This window comes from Diaphorina citri, unplaced genomic scaffold (genome assembly GCF_000475195.1).
Source record: "Diaphorina citri unplaced genomic scaffold, Diaci psyllid genome assembly version 1.1 scaffold1014, whole genome shotgun sequence".
In the NCBI taxonomy this organism is placed as follows: domain Eukaryota; kingdom Metazoa; phylum Arthropoda; class Insecta; order Hemiptera; family Psyllidae; genus Diaphorina; species Diaphorina citri.
Genome location: NW_007378444.1, coordinates 14,332 through 23,337, shown reverse-complemented (window position 1 = coordinate 23,337; position 9,006 = coordinate 14,332).

The following is a 9,006-nucleotide window of genomic DNA, read 5'->3' as shown; positions in this document are numbered from 1 at the left end:
TTTCTCTCTCTCTCTCTCTCTCTCTCTCTCTCTCTCTCTCTCTCTCTCTCTCTCTCTCTCTCTCTCTCTCTCTGTCTCATTCTCTCTACTTTTTTGGCTTTATGTTTGCATTTTTCCCTCTCTCTTAAATTCCTTTTATCGATTTTCGTTTAGAGTTTGGAAAGGACATTTTTCTCTCTCTCTCTTTTTCTTCTCCGTTTGTGTTTATTTGTTTACTTTACACTTTTTTTATTTAGATTTGATTTGATATCCTCCGCTATCATACTTCTTTGATTGCATTTTTCCCTCTCTCTTAAATTCCTTTTATCGATTTTCGTTTAGAGTTTGGAAAGGACATTTTTTTCTCTCTCTCTTTTTCTTCCGTTTGTGTTTATTTGTTTACTTTACACTTTCTTTTATTTAGATTTGATTTGATATCCTTCGCTATCATACTTCTTTGGGAGTGTATAATCTAAGTATTATTGAATCCTGTGGATCTTCCTGGAAGTATTGACACTATATTGACAGCGTTCCTTTGATTTTGAAGAGTTCGCTGAAACCTGGATGCTAATTTTCCTCCCCCATGTCCAGTCATTCTTCAAGGAATACTGGATTGCTGATTGGAGGAGTAGGTCGTTGATCAGTTAGCCTCTTAAGAAGTGATTGATACAAGGTGGTCATCACTATGGTATCATTTATTTTGATACCAGTCGTTGATCAGTTAGCCTCTTAAGAAGTGATTGATACAAGGTGGTCACTATGGTATCATTTGATACCGAGATAAATCGATTTTAAAAATACCGGTAAATTTTTACTTTCGACCTTTTAAAGTTACTTTTTCGGAGTTTTGACCTCAGATTTGGATTTTCACTACTTTTACATAGAAATCGACCATTTATCTATAATTTTTTACCCATTTGCAACTGCTCCATTCTAATCCTCAGCCGTTCAAGAGTTGTTATTGAAATTTTGGAGTCATAATTCATGACTCCCGCTTCGTTTGTTTGTGCGCAAGCGTTTCTGCGCATTTTGACGTGAAATCTGACGTCACAACTCTTTGAAGATTTTCATTAGAACGGCAATTAAAAATTGAATTTTCGACCTTTTAAAGTTACTTTTTCGGAGTTTTGACCTCAGTTTTGATTTTTCACAACTTTTTACGTAGGAATCGACCTTTTATTAATAATATTTTCCCAATTGCAACTCCTCCATTGATGGAACTACCTAGGTAAAGTGAAGAAAGGGGCAACTCTTCGCTTATTTTCATCCAATTTCAATCCATGCAAATTTCCAGAAGATACCTAGAAAAATGGAGAATGAATGGGAGGTGGAGAAAATTGAGAGTAAGTTATGAAAACTTTTCTTCATATTGGTATATTCTTTTTTAACCCATTTTGTACCCTGATGGATCTGCGAGTACATACCTAGGTACTATGGAAGGTATACCTACCCCTAATTCGAATATGAAGATATGACACAAAATAAATACCTATGCCTATTTATTTAGACACCTAGATACCTTAATAATTAGATAATTATTATTATCATCATCATCATCAAAATCAATATAGGTTAGCAATCGATAATGAAACTGCAAATGTCGGAAAAAGAAACAAATTTCCAGAAGATAGAAAAATGGAGAATGAATGGGAGGTGGAGAAAATTGAGAGTAAGTTATGATAACTTTTCTTCATATTGGTAGGTATATTCTTTTTAAACCCATTTTGTACCCTGGATCTGCGAGTACATACCTACTATGGAAGGTATACCTACCCCTAATTCGAATATGAAGATATGACACAAAATAAAAAATATGCCTATTTATTTAGACACCTAGCTACCTTAATAATTAGATAATTATTAAAAAAGACCTTTAATTTGATATATAGGTCGACCAGGTTTGGATAAGTCCTTCTATGGGAACAGACAAAGAATAGCAGGTGCAGAAATTAGGGGCTCTGCCAAAAGACGAATCATTTTACTAGCTGGTGGTGATTTTAAAGTCTGATTTTTCTACTTTCTACTGATGATCATATAATGTTATGCTATATGTGGATCACTTATCAGTACCTACTATCACAATAATAAAACATAGCCATGCTAAGCAAGGATCACAAAAGTCCGTAATTTATCAAAGTAAAATTAAAAGAAAGATTGAAGTTTTGTGCAATATAAGTAAAAAATAATGAAATGAAATATAAACAAGCAGGGTCCGTCCCTCCGGGAATTTTTTAGCCCGTAGTGATTAGAGAAAATCAGTACCTATGTACCTACTTCATTTGTTTAATATTCAGTTTATTATTATTCTTGATTTGATTTTTTGATTTTACTTTCATGTAATGATTTAAAATCAAGACTAGAGCCCGTTCTCCCTTTATTCCCAATATAAGGTTTAAGTCACCCATCCATTTATTGGCCTTGCTCGGCGTAGCTTAACATAGGTAACGCTAAAACCGGTCTTAAATGATCGACTAAAGTGTTATCTAAAACTTTCTCGCTTTGAGTTCATAGGTCATTGCGACAAATTTCAAGATCAGACCTCATTTGTGTGAGAAAATGTGAAAAAAATCCCCCAAAAACCAGGTTTGGATAAGTCCTTCTATGGGAACAGACAGAGTGACAGACACACAGACGACACCGAAGCGAATACAATAGTCCGTCCCTTATACCTTTTCATTACTGTTGTAATAATAAAGGAAGGACGGACTAAAAATAATGCAAATGAAATTACAACAAAAGAACCCCGTAATTATAATAATACTGCAAATAGGTGGAGAACAAATAATAATGTTAACATTTTTTTTTCTTTCTTTATGAAAAATAAATAATTTTGATAGGGGGAAAGTTAGCTGGAACAAAAGCAATAGTGCAATGCACATTTCTTTGTTGCGAAAATTACGAGTCTGTTGTTTCTTGTTACAAATGGGTGCATTTAAGAAAAAGTAAGAAATTGAGGGGGAAAATTGATTTTTTTTTTTTCAAAACTGGCACAATTTTTATTTATCCGAATAGAGCTGGTAATAGGTAATCTATCTAACCTACCTATTCAGGTTTTGAAATCTAGTGTATGACTGTGGGATGTCAAAATAAAACTGGTGTTTGATTTCTATACAAGACATTCCCTGTATAGCCCTAAATAGCGGAACTTTGGTCCGGAATAGCGGCCGAACCGTTCTTTCTCGAAACCGGGCCCAAGGATACTTTTGATCTACATAATTTATCAAATCTCTGTGCCAAGTTCGAGCGACCTTGGCTGAAATCTAAAGGCCTGAGCATAGAGAACTCTTTTTGAGCTTTTTCAAAGATTTGGGGTTAAATAGCGGCCGAACCGTACATTTCTCGAGGTCCGGCCCGCGGACACTTTTGATCATCATTAATTATGGAAGCTCTCTGCATATAGATATGGTACACCCTACCTATTAAGTTGATAACTCTTAGGTACATACATCCATAGATAATTATTATGCTTGTCTCAAATATGTACATGAGACAATTTATAAACAGTAATTAGTATTAAACATTGGATTTATAATTATAAGCATTTATTGCACCCAAATGTTTACTTCACGAAGGAATTATGAATGCATCTTTCAATGTTTAAATTCGAAATAAAAAAAGCTAATAAACACATTCCTTTCTTGAGGAAGCTAAACTTGGAAAACATTTTTCATTGTTTAGCTTTCTAATACTGGGTTGTACCACATGTAGGTACCTGGAAAACTAAATAATTTTTGGTACTCTTGTAGTAGGTTAGGTACTTACTTATAACCTATTATTTCAAAATAATTGCCCGATCTTCAATGGTTTCATTAAAGAGCTCTCTCTCTCTTTGTTGCTTTCCTATCTCGGTATAATACAGTTTTCACTTAGACAATGACCCCTGATAGCTTTTTCGGGAATACTATTAACAGCAAACCAGGATGGTAATTCAGACAAGTTGAAAAATAGTCAAAAAAGGTTTTTTCCTGCCACCATTTTTTCGCGCCACGCTGTATGGTCGTATTTCGTACATCATAAATTAAATGAAGGGTTGGTTTTAAAGTCTCATAAAAAAATAATAATAATAACAATAATAAAAGGGGAAAAAAAAATGAAATTCGTGACGAACTAAACAAAAAAGTTATGCAAATATTTTTTTATGTATAAAATATATAAATATCTATAATATATATATTTTTTTAGAGTTGATTTTTTCTAGGTCTGATTAATTTCAAATGATAAGAGACGAGGAAAGTCACGCAAGAAGTTCTGGAGGAGGGGAAAGGGTTAACAGGGGAGGAGGTGTAAAGAAGGGGGGGGAGAACAAAGGGGTAGGAAGGGGTTGAGGAATAAAAATGTTATTAAAACGTATACAGGTTGAAAATTTGCATCATGTTTAATGTGAGTATGAGAAGTATTAACCCTTCAGTCACTGATTTAACAACCAAACCAAAATGGAGCAGTTGCAAATGAGTAAAAATTATAAATAAATGGTCGATTCCTATGTAAAAAGTAGTGGAAAATCCAAATCTGAGGTCAAAACTCCGAAAAAATAACTGTAAAAGGTCGAAAATTCAATAAATTTTCATTTTTCGTTCTAATGAAAGAGTTCAAAGATGTGTGACGTCAGACTTCAGGCAGTTGCCTCACTAGTAAGCAAGCGTGCTTGCGGAGGAGCAGAAAGAAATGCGCACAAGCAAATTAATGTGTTGCCTGCGAGGGAGACAAGCGTGCTTGCGGAGGAGCAGAAAGAAATGCGCATAAGCAAATTAATGTGTTGCCTGCGAGGGAGCTTTGCTCGGGATATTTGATGTGACGTCATCGCCTACGGGTGCGTATGTCGGGACGTCAAAGTTCACGATTTAACGGTATTTTTTAAATCTATCTATCTCGGGATTTAGAAGTCGTAGGAGAAAAAGAAAAATTCCATTGGTCCTCATTTTTCCTGCCCTATGACTCTGAAACATCACCCAAGTAAGCGCAACTGTTCTATTATGGAATTCATTTGGTTGAATGATATTCAAAGAGTAAAATTTCTGTGCTTCAGACCAAAACGCAACACTGTGGAGACTCCCTTTTGTCCGTTACCTAACGCTCCGAAGTTTACGTAGGTACCTGAAATATTAGAGTAGTATACTTTTGAAAACATATTGTGTTCATAGATTATTATAGGTACCTAGGAAGTGCTCAGTATTTTTTTTATGTAGATAAAAAGTTCAATCTAGAAGTAAGCGCAACTGTTCTATTATGGAATTCATTTGATTGAATGATATTCAAAGAGTAAAATTTCTGTGCTTCAGACCAAAATGCAACACTGTGGAGACTCCCTTTTGTCCGCTACCTAACGCTCCGAATTTTACGTAGGTAGGTACCTGAAATATTAGAGTAGTACTTTTGAAAACATATTGTGTTCAGATATTATTACAGGTACCTACCTAGGAAGTGCTCAGTATTCTTTATGTAGATAAAAAGTTCAATCTAAAACGTATGGAATCAACATTAGAGCTGGTATTTTCTAACACTCATAATGTTGGAACGACATGAAGGGAAAAAACACGTAAAAAGGGATAAAAAAATTCGGCCATGCAAAGGGAGTAATATTCCACTACAGTAAAGTTCCTTACTAGCTCTTTTTCTTTTTGCTCGATAGTCATTTAAATGTCGGCGTCGGCTACATAAGGCCTAATGCAGTCCTACATATCTATTGAACCCGCACACAAGAATTCCGTTTGAAAAGTCCCCCTTTTCGATGTAAAAGTGTTCCAAACATAGTCGACAGGCTAAAAAAGGGATAAAAAAATTCGGCCATGCAAAGGGAGTAATATTCCACTACAGTAAAGTTCCTTACTAGCTCTTTTTCTTTTTGCTCGAATGCTCGATAGTCATTTGAACGTCGGCGTCGACGACATAAGGCCTATTGCAGTCCTACATATCTCTTGAACCCGCACACAAGAATGTCGTTCGAAAAGTCCCCCTTTTCGATGTAAAAGTGTTCCAAACATAGTCGACAGGCTGTCGATCGACGAGGTGAATCAATGTTGTCGAGGTAGTGTGGACGGTGCAGTCGACATTTGACTGTGTGGATGACACCTTAATGTAAAGTTAGAAACGGTGCGGTGAGACTTTCCAGATCATCAAGTTTTGCTCCTGCTGTCAATGCAGTTTGGGATAGTACTGCGAAGGCTCCGTTCTTCTGACCAAACTTGTTACCTTCCAATACCTCTTTTCCTTTCCCGACCCATTATGCAAATTCCAGCGCTATCCTGTTCATTTATAAAACAAGGGAGATACTCTCCCCCTTCACCTTGCGCACTATCCTGTGATGTCGATGTCGCAGCAAAGTACTAAATTTAATTTTATTACTTTGTATGGCACTAATACTTTTAGATTTTTCTCTTTTTTTTCAATTTAGCGCATGATTTTTCCTTTTTAAAAAAGAGAGTAAAAAGTTTGTTGCACTCAGCTAGGGTTTCACTTTTCAACTTTTTGAACAAGGACAAAATCTCAAAGTACAAGTAGGTATGTAGGCGGTATACCTATCCCTAGTAGGGGTTGCAATGCGGGATCCCGCAATCCCGCGGGATCCCGCACCTTTTTCCAATCCCGCAATCCCGCAGTTTTTAGCTGCTGGATTTGCGGGATTTGCGGGATTTTTCGGAATTAATGGATCCATGAATTAAGATAAAAATACCACAAAGAAAAGGTTTAAAATAGGTCGAATAACCCTTTTTTTATGAACTCTACAGGCACCTTGATTTTTCTGTCTACAGGTAGTCTGGTTTCAAGTAGTGTTTCTTTTGTTCTCCTGATTTGAAAGGATGATATTGGTCTTGCAAATCTTGTATTTCTATTATCTTAAGCGAGACCAGATTCTAAAAGATATGAGAATGAGTCATTCGTTGAGCTGCTTTGCAGAAGTTGCAGCCTGTATAGTAGTCCCAGTCCGTGCCCTTACCCCTCGTTGTAGTAGGGTAGGGTAGGGGGTAGGGGTAACAAGGTACCTCGGTAATCTTTTCCTTACCGAAGGCAAAGGCCATAAAAAGTCAGTTCTTCAGTTGTCTGTTGTTCTTACATAGTAGTGATATGAGTTTTAGTAGTGATAACAGCTGGTTATGATGATGGTGACGATGAAAACGAATTAAATTTTGTTTACCTATTGTACAGTTTTGTGATTAAAAGGTTAGCAATTACTTCAAATAGAAAGAAAATCGCAAAGAAAGAGTTTCAGTCACCTTTGGCGGGGGTTTAGGTGATAAATACCTATGTTGCCCCTTCAATTGCATAAGTGCGGGATCCCGCGCTGGATCCCGCGGGATTGGCCAAATCCCGCGCGGGATCCCGCGGGATTGGAAACGTGCGGGATTTGCGACCCCTAATTACAATGTACCTGCCTACCTCTATAAAAGTGGAATTCAATCACGGAAACGGATTCGTTGAACTCTGGACTGGAAATGAGGAGAAATCACAAGTACAGACAATAATTGCCCAAGAAAAAAAAAAAAAGTTGTTTGGTTCTTGCATTTCTATCAAAGTTTTTTTACTCCATTATTTGCACGCTATCTTGGCCGCCATATTGTGTACGATTTTTCTCACGATTCAGTTCTGTTTTGTATTTCGTTCTCGTCTTATTGTGTCTTCGTTAATTAATGTATCATTTTTCCTTGTAAATTCATCATCATTCTAGATTAATTTAATGCTCGAGTTAACTGTTTGTTTTTACGTGGATCTTGGCTATGTAACAGACAAGCATCTCTATCCCTAACACATACTTGTAGATAGAATTACATGCAAAACTTTGCGAAAAAAAAAAAAAAAAAAAAAAAAAAAAAACTGTATGAATATCCGTCACAATCAAACCCCGCTATTATTTCCGGGGGTATAATTTAGTGGTGTTTATTTTATAGTCATGATAAATATAATGGGTGGCGTTATTATTCTGTCCCACAGTCCAGAGTCTGACACGGAATATACGAATTATCAAAGTGCAGCAAATTGCATTAACACGAAATAAATATAGCCGTTTTCTCGGACCGTATAAGGGAAAAGTGCTACGTTTTAGGACAAGGCGAGGGAGAAAAAGGAATTTAACAGAAAATAGAACAATAAATATTAATGACGAAGTGAAGATTATTCTAATTTGACCTATCTTACACAAAGACATTAGCATTTTAGGTAATGTTCCCTAGAAAAATAATGCAAAGAAACTCTCCGTTTGCTATTGCATTTTCCTGATCTCCATCACCCACAGCATTTTTGAATCGGCAAAACGAGAGCTATAGGCGATCGGTTGAGCTTTGCCGAACGACACCTTTAGATACAATAAAAGATATTTACTCACAGGTTCTCTATAAATGTTTTCAGTAGTTAAAACAAAAAATCTCACCAATAACAGGTAGTAAAAGGCCTGGCAAAGTTCAGCCTCCATCTTGGATGGCCATTACTCACACAGTTACAAAGTCGGCACAGAAAATACGAGCAGAGAAACAAAAAAAGTCCGTACACATGAATGCTCGCAATGCCTTTGAAGTAAAAGCTGTAGGTAATTATTTTGAAAGCATATAGAAACTACTCGTACGGGCACAGTTTCGTTGATGGGAATATAAACTTCTTTGCAAGCCCTACCTAGTCACTAAGAGCAAAGTTGTCCTTTTTGTGGAAGGCTCTCTCGAAGGTTATACGAAGCAGATGTGGCTCCAAGATGAAATAGATTCTATTTATCTACCCATTTCATAGAATTCCGTTGTAGTTGACGTACAAATAGGACAGAGAGAAGCTGCAAGCCGTGGCCCATGAAGGGCAGAAAGCCGGAAAGCCGCCATCATGATATCGAACTTACCTAGTTGTTAGACTTTACGTTCAGTATTTTGCCTGCATCAGCTCTTATACGATGACATCATGTTTAATGTGAGTATGAGAAGTATTAACCCTTCATTCAGTCACTGAGTTAACAACCAAACCAAAATGGAGCAGTTGCAAATGAGTAAAAATTATAAATAAATGGTCGATTCCTATGTAAAAAGTAGTGGAAAATCCAAATCTGAGGTCAAA